The sequence below is a fragment of the Macadamia integrifolia genome, chromosome 6 (assembly GCF_013358625.1).
Source record: "Macadamia integrifolia cultivar HAES 741 chromosome 6, SCU_Mint_v3, whole genome shotgun sequence".
Taxonomy (NCBI): domain Eukaryota; kingdom Viridiplantae; phylum Streptophyta; class Magnoliopsida; order Proteales; family Proteaceae; genus Macadamia; species Macadamia integrifolia.
In genome coordinates, this window is record NC_056562.1 from 31231821 (window position 1) to 31246076 (window position 14256).

Below are 14256 nucleotides of genomic sequence, written 5' to 3' on the forward strand. Positions count from 1 at the left end.
TTTTCTATACAAGGAGAAAAAGTCCAATCTAGTCCTCCGGAAATTCCCTAATTCCTCGTTTCATGGGTCAGGTTATTATTATGATTCGAATCAGAATTAATAAAGACCAATCTCGTATTGGATACTGAGTTGTTGAACCTTAATTTCAATTGTATGGCGAATGGTGTAATAATTTTTTGGGAGAAACAACGTTGTAGAAGAAGAGAGATAGACACATAGAAGCGCTAGTGTATGTTATGTAGCCTGACAGCATTCTTTTTCCCCTATTCTTTATTGTATTTTCAAAATTTCCAAGAAAGCTTGGGATGGAATTCAAAAGTTCCCACCTCTAGATCCCTCTCTCATGCGATAGTACCTATATGTATAGTACTTGTAGGTTAGGAAAAACCATTAATGGTTCAACACAAAATAGTTTTCAAAATTTGTATCTTAATTTAAAATTAGGGAGTGGGTTCCCTAAAAGATACAGTGACTCCTACTAGGGGTGTCAATCGGTCAGGTCGGGCCGATCTCGATCAGGCCTAACTGGGCCTGGCGGTGTGAAATCCTTGCACCGTGAATGCCGGTTTACTTAAACGGGCCTGAGTTTGGGGGGCATGGTATGATTTGTAATCTGGTCGGTTGATGTCGGGCTTTAATCGGGCTACCTTGAACGGGACTTAAACGGGTCTTAAATTGGTTGTGGGCCTATTTAATTCTAAACGGGCTCTAAACGGGCCTATCCTAAAATCATTTTTTAAGTGGATTAAACTATTGACTTTACAATTTAAGCATTTTTCTTAGAATTTAAGAAGACAATATTTATAGAACTAGAGGGCTAAGTGAGTCAGTTCTAACGGGCTACAACTCTGCACCATAAACGCCCGTTTAATAAACGGGCCGGTTCAACTCGGGCCTTAAGCGAGTCAGGCTAGGTCGGGCCTACCGGTTCAACAAGGGACATTTCATGAGGTTGGGGCAGTCATTTCACCCTCCAATGCATTTGGCGGTAGGGGTCACACTGTCTTTTAGGTTTCTTTTTCTTTTAAAATTATATTATATTTCTCTATCATTTGCCATTTTTTCTATTAAAATTACATAGTTGGTCTTCTTAATTACTATTCAATTAAAATAATAAGAATAGTGGAGCAATTTAGTTCGAGAAGGGTTCCCGTCCTCGTAGGTAACGATCTTGGATCATACCCCTGAGATGGTTCCCACACTTTAAGGACGATATGAGATGGGGTGGGAAGGAAGGGGATCCTCTTGACATATGAAAGGACATGGTTAAGAAAAATTAGATTGGGTGGATCAGGATCAATGAAATTTCTTCGATCAGATCATTATCATCAAGAGCAATCTAATACCAATCCATTCATACAACTGTTATGAAAAAGAATTATTATATTGCTTATTATTTAATATCTTATCAATAATGATAAGATTGGTTTTGTGAGTATTTGACTCCAAGCAATAAATCTCTATGTCAAAGTTGGATTTATCTACAACTCTAACTAATAAGGATTTTGGTTGAAAATATACATGGACACTAAAAACCAAAACAATATAGAATTCTAATTTTTTTCCTCTTTTTATATAGTCATGCTCCTCTCCTCTTACACGCACTAAATCTCTCCACTAGTAATTGAGTGGAAATTAGGGTTTTGTGAAAACCCTGACTATTGAGGAGAAGCTTGGACTCAAAGGAAACACAAAGCTGTATATGTGGGAATGACTCACTGTGAAAGGGCTAAGATCTCGTGGAGGCTCTGCATTTGTGGAGTTTCAAGTAATGATCTACACCCCTCTATTAATGATTGTTTGAATGTCTAACCCTACCAGTGGGACGATCCAAGTCGTTTTCGCACCTTTAGTGGTATCATAACCTCCCTACTGATGGGGAGACATTCCGTTTAATTTCATGATTTTATGTATTTGATCCATTAATTTCATTTTCAATTATAAAAAATATAAAAAAAGGAAGATATTTATTCACAAAATAATTAAACCTTTCCTTTTTGTTTACTTTTTTTTTTAAAGGAAAATATTTTTTGTTTTTAAATAAAAAAAAATCTGTTTTTGAACGATGAACATTGTTCACCGTTCACAGTGAAACAGTGTTTGTGAATACTGTTTAAGAAAAAAAAGGTTTATGGAACCATATCCAATAAAATTACAAGAATGCCATTTATGTTAACTAAGTGTTCTTTTTCTTAACTTGTATTGGCCATTGTACCTAAGTAAAAATTTTTTTTTTCTGACATTAAATATGATTCAATTTAAAAAAAAAAAAAAGTTGTTTGTACCGTATATGAGATATAATGCACACATTTTTTTTTAATGACATGATAACATAGGTTTTTACTAAATGTTAGTAAAATTTTATATGGTTTTTATAATTGTTATTTTTCACATTATTGGAATGAAATTGAAATGATCAAATACATAATATGTGTGATGGATATTGTTAGTGATTATGGGATTTAAAATGGACCATGATGATGGATATTTGGATACCATGATGAACATGGCATGCATTTATGTGGTGACTTATATTTTATTTCTCTCTCCCTCTCTCACTCCCCTTTTATTTTTTATAAAAACATGTATTCCCCTCGGGCAGCCCAAATGGTGGGTTGATTTTCCAAGGTTTATTTATTTTAAATGAATGTAATAGAATTAGGCATTTTATTTTATTTGATCGTAAAAATACTAGAGAAGGAGATTGTTTAGAGGAAACGATGGGAGAAGGAGAAGCAAGTTTTTTGTTTTATTTCAATGTAAAGTTATCTTGATTATAATTATTTGATTGCATTATCACATAATTATGCTGTGTGGGAGTAATTAAAGAGGCTATGTTACTCCCACCCCATCTTATAATCAAATTGACTTGCATATGATGACAAAGTCAATCTGATTCCAGATGTTATTTCATAACCACTAAGGCTTTATTTTATATTTCATGTGGATGATTATTTTATGATTCAATTACATGTGATGTGTGGTGATATTATCACCCTATTGTGTTTTTAGAAAAGATGGTTGTTCCCGTTTCTCCAAACTTAAAAGCAAGTGTGATATGAAAAATTCTAACTGGTGGGATTTCTATGGCCTCCTTTAGTTGGTAAATGTAGAGGTCACATTGATCTACTCTTACAGATGCCGATAGGATAATGCTTGAATAGTTCTCTGAGACCATCTTCATTTATCTTATATGTGATAGGTAGATAACATGATTAGTGGGAGGTGTACTGTGATAGTAGACACTAGCCCATGATGTTATGATTCACTCTAAAACAAAGGACATACACGTGACTTTAGTGTATGTTAGCCAATAGGCATAAATATGACACTCAAGTGACCAAAAATATTGGAAATCTTCGAGACGAACAAAATAGTCTACTCAACCAACATGTATATGATGAATTCCAATAGGCTAAGTCATGTGCATAAGGGTTAAGTTGTTCCAATCACACCTCATAGCTAAAGGGAAGCTTAAGGTGTGGGTAATTGTTGTATTTAGACTTGCCCCTTCTTTTCAATGATATTAAGTATGCTAATTTTTTCTTGTCCATCATATAGATATTCAATATGTCAAGCCAAATGAACTATGCTACTCTCATTAAAAATCATATCCTGATTGGACCCAACTATGTTGACTGGAGGAAGAACATTAAATTGCTCCTAACTGCAGAATGTCAAATTTCTGTCATAGAAGATGAAGAACCTTCATTCCCTGACACTATAGAGGGTGAGGAGAAAGCTACCTATGAGTTGTTTCGACAAAACAATTCTAAGGCCATGCTCCTTGTTTTGAATTCAATAGACAAGACCATTAAGGATTCTGTGAATAATCTAAGTTTTGTAAAAGACATGTTGGAGGAGTTGAAGAATCTGTAGGATAAGAAAAACAGACATGCACATCATCAGCTTGTCACTCTCCTCCACAACACTAAAATGACTCCAGGGATTTTAGTTATCGACCATGTGATGAAATTACAGAATTTATTTCAAGAACTAGAAGCCCTAGGGACATCCTTTAAGCTGAACTATAAAGTTGATGTCATACTCTACTCATTGTCTCAGGAAATCTATGGATCTTTTATTTGTAACTATAATATAAATAAAATTTATATAGAGCTTCTAGAGCTAGGTAATATGTTGCAAGAAGTAGAGGGCTTGAGGTCTTGTCTATTGAACATAAGCCTTCTTCCTCTAAACCAAAAGGTAAGAAGAAGAAGAAGAAGACCAATAAGGGTAAGACCTTTAAGGTGACTAGTAAGGGAGTGGAGAAGGGCAAGAAACCTGAGAAGGGACCTTGTTTTTACTGTAAAAAGGATGGACATTGAAAGAGAAATTATCGTGGATACCTGGCGACTCTGAAGAAGAAGCCAGATGAAGGTATATCTGAAACCTATGCCCTTTATGAATCTAATTTGTCCATAGAATCATCTAATACGTGGTTGGTTGATTCTGGTTCGACCACTCATATTTGTAATATGTTGCAGGGGTTAAGGATGACAAGAAGACTCAATAAGGATGAGGTTTGTCTCAAGATGGGAAATGGAGTTGAGGCCACAGCAGAGGCCGTAGGAGAATTTAGTTTGCATTTTGAAAAAATAGTTTTAATTTTAAAAGATTGTTTTTATGTTCCTTCCTTTAGAATGAATATTGTTCCTATTTCTAAACTAGTCGTTGATGGATATTCATTTCAATTTGGATTTAAACTATCTATTCATTTGAATGGTTTATTTATTACAACTGGTTGTTTACAGAATGGTTTGTATTTCTTGAAACCTATTTTAAATGTAAATGAATTTTCAAATGTAACTTTAAAAAAGAAATCAGCTCCAGATAATTCCACTTATCTTTGGCACCTTAGGTTAGGTTATATTGGAGTAGATAGAATTTATAGGTTGGTCAAGGATGGCCCTTTGAAAAGTCTAAAAGTAGAACCTTATCGAACCTGTGAATCCTGTCTACAATAAAAAATGACCAAGAAACCCTTTTCATCTAAGGGTAAGAGGGTTAAAGACTTGTTGGAATTAATACACTATGATATATGTGGTCCCATAAATGTTCAAGCGACGTATGGTTATGAATATTTTGTAACCTTCACTGATGACTACTCTCGATATGGATACATTTACCTAATGCACCGAAAATCAAAAACCTTTGAAAAGTTCAAGGAGTTCTGAGCTGAGGTAGAAAAGCAATTGGGTAAGTGCATCAAGATCGTTCGATCAGATCGAGGAGGAGAGTATTTATTAGATGAGTTCAGGGACTATTTAAAGCAAGTTGGGATTCTTTCCCAGTTGGCAGCTCCAGGGACACCTCAACAGAATTGTGTAGCAGAGAGATGAAATTGTACCCCATTAGATATGGTTTGGTCTATGCTCAATTATTCAAAATTACCTACATCATTTTGGGTTTTACCTTGGAGATCGCCTATATTTTGAATAGGGTTCCAACGAAATATGTCCCTAAAACACCCTTTGAGTTGTGGTATGGGCGAAAGCCTAGCCTACAACATATTAGGATTTGGGGTTGCATTGTACATGTAAGGAAGCAACAAACAGATAAGTTGGAATCCATAACAAATATATGCTACTTCCTAGGATACCCTAAAACAACTATTGGCTATTACTTCAATGACCCTGTTAATCAGAAAGTTTTAGTTAGTAAACATGTGGCGTTCCTTGAAGAGGATCTGGTCACTTGTAGATCAGATCCAATGGTCATAAAAGAAATATCTAATGACCAAGAACCTTCTGCACCTATTATACCTCCTATTGACATACCCACTAACATACGCACTGAAGTGAATCAATTGCAAGAGCCTCGATGGAGTGGGAGGTCCATCAGGCCTCCAACTCGTTTGACACTTCTCAATAAAGATGATCAAAAGGTGGAAGAGTTCCATATGGTTTTTGACACTTCCGAGTTAAACCCATTTTCCTACAAAGAGGCTTTGAAGGATATTGATTCTGTTCAATGGAAGGAAGTCATGCGCTCTGAGATTGACTCCATGCATTCCAACCACGTCTGGACACTAAAATATCTACCTCAAGGTGTTAAGCCTATAGGATGTAAATAGATCTTCAAGAGGAAGAGAGGTGTGGATGGGAATGTGGAGCATTTCAAAGCAAAACTGGTGGTAAAAGGTTACACAAAAAAATAGGGGTGGATTATGATGAAACCTTCTCAACAGTAGCGATGATTAAATCCATTAAGATTTTATTATCGATTGCTGTACACTATGACTATAAAATATGATAGATAGATGTACAGACCGTTTTCCTTAATGGACATTTAGATGAGGTCATACACATGCATCAACCAGAAGGGTTTGCTTCCCCAGGGGAAGAAAACAAAGTGTGCAGGCTTTTGAGATCTATCTATGGTCTTAAACAGGTTTCTAGAAGTTGGAACATACTTTTTTATCAAACCATCAAAAAGTTTGGGTTTGAACAAAACATTGATGAGCCATGTGTTTACAAGAAGTCCAGTGGGAATAGAGTTTGTTTTCTTGTCCTATATGTGGATGATATCTTGCTTATTGGGAACGATATGGGATTACTTTCATCTGCAAAGGTGTGGCTATCCAAGGCATTCTCAATTAAGGACCTTCGTGAAGCTAGTTACATCCTAGGAATAAATCTTGTGATAGATCGCAAAAATAGGACGTTAGGCTTGTCACAATCCACTTATATTGACAAAATACTGGATAAATTTAACATGCAAGATTCCAATAAAGGAAGTATTCCCTTCAGGTATGGAATCACTCTGTCTAAATCACAATGTTCTTAAACTGTTGAGGATATTGAGGCAATGAAGAGAATCCCTTACGCTTCGACTGTAGGGAGTCTCATATATATAATGTTATATACTAGACCATACATTTGTCTTGCGGTAGGAATTGTGAGTCGTTATCAATATAATCCAGGACATGAGCATTGGATTGTTGTCAAAAGCATCCTCAAGTATTTGAGGAGGACCAATGATTATTTCTTAGTCTATGGTATTGACCAGTTGTCAGTTGTGGGTTATACAGACTCAGATTTTAAAACTGAAAAAACTATGACAGAAAGTCTACATCTGGAATGGTATTTGTTATGTGAGGTGATGTTATAATTTGGAAGAGTGTCAAATAGGAGTCAACAATTGACTCCACTACTGAGGCTGAATACCTGGTAGCTAGTGAAGCAGCTAAGGAAGGCGTTTAGCTCAATAAATTCTTGAACAACCTAAGGGTGGTCCCTGAGCCCGTCGAGCATCCCATCATGTTGTATTGTGACAATCGGGGATCCATAGCACAAGCAAAGGAACCAATAGCTCATCAGAAGAACAAGCACATGGAATGAAAATATCACTTAATTCGTGAGATTATACAACATGGTGATATAGCCATTGCTAAGGTTGACTCTGCTCAGAATCTGTCTAATCTCATGACTTAGGGTTTATCGCCTAGTGTATTTGAGAAACATGTTGAGAACATGGGCATTAGGTTTATGAAAAATTGGCTTTGATGTACAAACTTGTTTATTTAAATTAAATTATTTAATTAAGTTTTTATTGGTATTATTATTTATTGAGCTCAGTTTGTCCATAGGTTTGTTAACCTAAAACTGTTCACCACTAGGCGAGATTGGACACCTTGTCTTTATGGGGGTTACATTGTGTGTAACTAAAGATGTTGATTACAGGGCACAAATGTGAGTGTACATTGAACTGGATCACTTGAGATTTTCACGTGTTATACTGTCAGTTTATAAGAAAATTAAATTTTCTTAAGTAGTTTATGATCAATTCTTTGACATGAGGGGTCTTTATCGATGTAGACATGCACTGCGTATTTTGGTGTGCCAACGGTTGATGTCTCTTTGACTATATATCAGTACAGTGGACTCGTAGTGTTAGGTTGTATTCGAAAGAGATTTCCAACAAGGAATCCACTGCCATTTTTGGGAGAATATCAAAGAGAGAGAAAGTATGTATTTGATTGGATAAAATTCGGATCCAGGGGTATTTCAATAAAATGTTTTTAATGTTTGAAAAATTAATATAAATTATTATTTATGTTCAAAAATATTTTGAAAATGTTTTCTTGGTCCAATCAAGTATATGAAATTTCTAAAATGGCTTTTCGGTTCATTGGGGACTTGACAATATTTAATGCATGCCCTATAATGAACTATGTAATATTGCTCAGTGGGGGATAGATACATAAATAACTACTTATTTTGGGTAGTGATTGTTACATCTACTTGGCAGTATATGTATTGGTTAACCTTGTATTATGAATACAATACTGTTAAGATACATAATATGCTAGGTGGAATCCTAGTGGGATCCTACCCCTTTCCTATAGGTTCAACCCATACATACAACATCAGATGATCATGAATCCTTTTTCGTGATCTAAGATTTTGGATCATCTTATGAGATATGATCTCATAGTAGGATGGAGGAGATTATTAGGAAAAATGAATTATTATATTGCTTATTATTTAATATCTTATCAATAATGATAAGATTGGTTTTGTGAGTGTTTGACTCCAAGTAGGAAATCTCTATGCCAAAGTTGGGCTTATCTACAACTCTAACTAATAAGGATTTTGGTTGGAGATATACTTAGACTCTAAAAATCAAAGCAATATAGGATTCTAATTCTCTCATCTTTTATATAGTCTTGTTCCTCTCCCTCTCTCACATGCACTAAATCTCTACACTAGTAATTGAGTGGGAATTAAGGTTTTGTGAAAACCTTGACTATTGAGAAGGAGCTTGGACTCAAAGGGAATGCAAAGCAATACGTGTGGAAATGACTCACTGCGAAAGGACCAAGATCGCGTGGAGACTCTACACTTGTGGAATTTCAGGTAATGATTTATACCCCTCCAGTAATGATTGTTTAAATGTTTGACCCTACCACTGTGATGATCCAAATCGTTTCCGCACTTTCAACAACATAAGGTAAAAATATAATAAAAATCAATTTTAAAAAATAAAGATAAATTCATCCAATCCAAATTGATAATGGATATCGATCCTAAGATTACGAAACCTGAGAAAGACCCAAAACAAAATCTTAGATTTAAAGTAGAAGTCATTTTCTATTTCAATAAAAAAAGAAATTTGGCTTTTAAGAAACTCCTTTAAAATATGTTTTCATAAAGATTCTTTTTTCAGTAAAGATTGATGGAGCCTCAAGTAGAAAAATTGATGGAGCCTTTAAGTAGAAAGAAAGCTTTACATAGTCAACTGGTAAAATTAGTTAGGGTTCAAACTTATAGCATGATTATCATTATTGTTGTAGAAAGAAAAAGGGCAACCTGGAGACAAAGTTAGAGTGCCATCTAAGTAATGGTTGGTGAACAATTTTGGACCATTAAGGTAAACCTTTCTTATTTTTTACCTTTCCTCATAAATCAGGAAAAATGACTAATAACAAAAAGGAGAAAGATCCAAGGATTTAGGGGATGGTATCGGCATTATCGATACTGATCCAATACCAATCTAGATCGGATGGGATCGGTGAGTAACAGACTATTTTACCCTTGATTTTTATAAAAGTATTATATTTTTCTTATTTTACCCCTAAAATGATTTGGATAACTGATCTGGGTAGGTTTCGGATCGGGGATCAGTCTCAACCGATACCAATCCCCTGAAACGATCTGGATAACCGATACTTGAAACCATGGAAAGATCACTAATGGATTTTTTTTATCCCGAATATTATTTTGGACTCGAGATAGTCCTTAGAATTTTATTAAAAATGAAAGTGATAATAAAAAGACAAGGGGGGGACATAACTTGCCTTACCCAACTCATGAGAGACAAGTCACTCTATCAATCTCAAAACCCAAAAGAAAACCTTTATCAAATAAACTATTACTTTCTAAATATTGGTAAACCAGCTTTGTCCTCTCGAATGATGCAATTAAGATCATCTGAAAAAGGATCATCACCATAAAAAATCAAATTTATTATAGATTCACAAGAAAAATTAACTAACCAGTTCGTTGCTTAATTGCTTTCCTAAAATGAAAACGAGATGTGAACTTTCTAATCATATGATCGTTGCGTGATTGTGCATGAGCACCCAATCATGACATCCTGTGTCTATAGATTGGAGGTGCAATCAGATACCGTAGCGTGCGTTTTTTATCATAATTAAAAAAAAAAAATTTCTTACCGTCCTCTTTTCCTTTCATTTCCCTCCTCATCCTGTCAAACCGACATAGCCTTAATAATAAAATGATACTATTATGATGGGATTTAGTTCTATCATTCTCTTTTGTGCTTCAACAATCGGCAACACGAAAAACACGATGGGCCGATGGGCCCATGAAGGAAACACTTTTTTTTTTTTTTGATGAAAAAGGAAACACATTTCCTGATTGCCGTGGAATTCAATTGAGTCAATCATTGCATATGTGGGTCATTGGAAAGAAAATAATAATAAAAAAAATTCAGCAGAACGAAAGTAGGTTTGGTTTTCTAATCTATCCAATTGCATTGTTTCATGGGTCCACAAACAAAGTGAAGCAAAGGGATTGTAGGAAGGCTTGCATGGTATGCTAGAGCCAAGAGGAATGTTAAAAGTTTGGACTGATTGTAGAGTTTTGGTTGAATGGGTTTGAAAACAATTTGCTCTCTCAATGATTTTGTGTAAATTTAAGGAAAAAGAATTTTTTCACTCTAGTATAAGAAACGTCCAAAGTGAGCTAGTCATAAAATATCATATTGTCCTCTCCATTGTGCGTTGAATATGCTATAGTGCTTCCTCTCATTGTCTCGCATCACGCCGTTAAATTTATTTCTATTTTTGGTTGTGTATCAATCTATAGTTAAACATGAAAGGTTACTAGTCTCAAGTAGCACACTATCTTGCTAGCAAATCTAGGAGATTGAATATAAAGGATAGGTAGATTGTGAACGTAGTACTTTGTCTTTCAACATTTTTCTATTATCATTAAAAAAAAAAAATTAATTTAGTAAATGGTCAATCTTAAGGTTCCTTGCACTGCAAGAAAAATGCCCAAATAACTAAACTTTTGGTGATCTATATGGAGGTGGCAATTTGACTGTTCATATATTAAGTTTTTAGCTCAAATAGAATTGACAAAGTGCCTAAGTAATGTGTGGAAATGAAGGAATTTATGACTGTAAAAGTGCATATACTACTCAAAAGGTGCATGGCATACATGGGCAATACATGGGTTGATATATGAGTGCATGTTATTGTAAGGAAAAAGCTGAACTAAAAAGTTGTAACCTCTTTTCTCTACCCACTTTCTTAGTCTCAGATGTTCTATAAATTAGGGATAGAAAATGTGTTTTAAAATATTTTAAAAATAATTTATCATTCTATCATTTTGAAAAACTATCATTTTCTTGTGTACTTTTCAAGTATACATGAAAGAACAATATTTTACCTAATTGAAAGAGGAATTAAGTTTGTTCCTTGTATTAAAGGTGAAAAAAAATATTAAAGTTACTTCTTTTCTTACCAACTTTAGTTTTAGTTATTTTATATTATTCTTTTTTCTTTTTTTTTTTAACTTACCAACTTTAGTTACAACAAGATTTGCTCATAAATGAATTAAACTCTAAAATTTGACAAATGACTAAGCTAAACCGTCCCCTGACTCCTAAATATTTAATGGGGGAGAGTTTTCTATGTAGGAGATGGCTTTTGTACCAACGTGAGAGTCAATAAGGACACAAGTTAAAGCTTCAACATCGGCTAAATATCTACCTTTCATTGGAGGTAATGCCATTATTTCACCACATCCATGTCTAGACATAGGCGGCACACTCCTGGACAGTCCTTTTTCCTATATTTAGTAGTCAAACTTACTATGGAGGTGGCAACTTGACTGCTCATATGTTAAGTTTTAGCTCAAATAGAATTGACCAAGTGCTAAAGTAATGTATTGAAATGAAGGAATTTATGACTGTGCCGAAAGTGCATAGACTACTCAAAAGGTGCATGACATAAATGGGCAATACATGGGTTGATATATGAGTGCTGTTACTATAAGCAAAACGGTGAACTAGGAAGTTATAGTCTTCTTTCCTCTATGCACTTTCTTAGCCTTAGATGTTCTTTAAATCAAGGATAGAAAATGTGTTCTATAATATAATTTATCATTCTATCATTTTGAAAAACTATCATTTTTTTGCATACTTTTTAAGTACACATAAAATAACAAGATTTTGCCTAATTGAAAGAGGAATTAAGTTTGTTCCTTGTACTAAAGGAGAAAAAAAATATTAAAGTTACTTCTTTTCTTACCAACTTTAGTTACAACAAGATTTTTCAATGTATGAATTAAACTCTAAAATTTGACAAATGACTAATCTAAACTATCTCCTTACTCCTCCTAAATTGGAGAGTTTTCTGTGCAGGAGCATGGCTTTTGTGTTAACGTGAAAGTCAATGAGAACACGCACTAAAGCTTCAATATCGGCAAAATTTACACCTTTCATTGGAGGCAGTGCCATCATTTCACCACATCCATGTCTCGACCTAAGCGGCACACTCCTGGACAGTTCTTTTTTCCATATTTAATAGTCAAACTTACATCAACTTTCCATACAACACAATTACTCTTCCACATCACGGATGCAAAATGTGTAGTTGGAGACACCAATACATTGTAGACCATAAAAGCTTTTGTCAAAAAGTAATTAATAAACAACAACAATTCAATCATGATAATTTTTTTTTTTTTTTTTTTTTTTTAATTCATAGCAAAATAGTTAACTATAAAATATGATAATTACAGCATATCCGAGATAGTTAGAGTTTGTTTGTTGATCCTAGCCTGTCAAGCCATATCCTTGACCTTAGTTACATATAGGGGTGTCAACTGGTCGGGCCAGTCCGATTTTGGTCGGGCTTAATCGGGCTTGAAGACTTTCAAAGGCTACACCGTGTTCGCCCATTTAACTAATCGGGCTTAATTATTGAGGGCAGGAACACTTTATATTCGATCGGTCGGTCTCGGGCTATAATCGGGCTACCTTAATCGGGCTTTAGTCGAGCCTTAATCGGGTTACGGACATGTTTAATGTTAAACGGGCTTTAACCGGTTTTTAAAGGGGCCCTCTTTAAAATGTGCTCTTATATTCCGGCTCACTCATGCAAGCCCAAAAAAATGACAATAAATCAATAAATGATACCAAATATAATCATTATTTAAAATGTGAACATGTCTTTTACTTTTTTAGTTTTTATTTTTTAATTTGGGGGGTAAAATAGGTATTCTACAATCATTAAAGGGTCGGGCCAAGTCGGTGCACAATAGGCCGGTCTCGGTCGGGCGTTATTCGGTCGGTCTCGATCGGGCGCCCGAAGGTCCAAGTAGCAAAACCGAGACCGAGCATTTATAAACGGGCCGGGCTCAAGCCCGACACGTTTAATAAACGGGTCGGGCCGGGTCGGTCTATAAACGGTCGATCCCGATCGATTTAGTCGGGTCGGGCCACGAATTGACACCCCTAGTTACATACATATCATAATTAGATAGACAAAATTTTGGATAGGGATTGTACTGATTTAGTTCTACATGTATAAGAATTGCTACCCAATGACCAATAGTCATAGGTTTTTCTCCTTCTAGAACAGAAGAAATCCTTTAAATTGCGCCTGAACCATCTCACTCTCTTGAAGGCTAATCCACTGCCAATAAAAAGACTATAGATGTTGAAATTTTATATGTCGCCAATTGTCAGTTGTAGGGTTAAGGTTATTATAGAGTTGGTTGGTTGGTCAATTTGATATGTAAGAAAGAACCAAGAGGAGGATTCTAAGCGATCTGAGTCTCTATTAGGTGCATAGTCCTGATGAGTTACAGTATACCTAAGTTCCCTCCAAGACAAAGTAGAAATGGCCAATAAAAAGTTTCAGCTCAGCACAATCATATATGACCCTAGCCTGGTTCTCATTGGCCCATCATTTTTGTTGGTCCAGGTGCACCACCATCTCACTTCTTGAATCATAAAGATGACCCTGAACCCATGAGATCGGATCGGTCGATTCTTATTGATCCCGAGATTCTTGGGCTCTATGGATTGGATTGATTCTGATTTGGATCCGGATTCGGATCCGGATTCCGATTCTGTGTTTTCAAACCCTTCCCAGTTCCCACCGCACAACGATGGTTTAAATAAAAAAAATGGAATGGGCAATGAAAACGACTGAAATCGACCAAAATCTTAGAAATCCAACCGATTCAAATCGATCCGAATTAAAATTAAGAA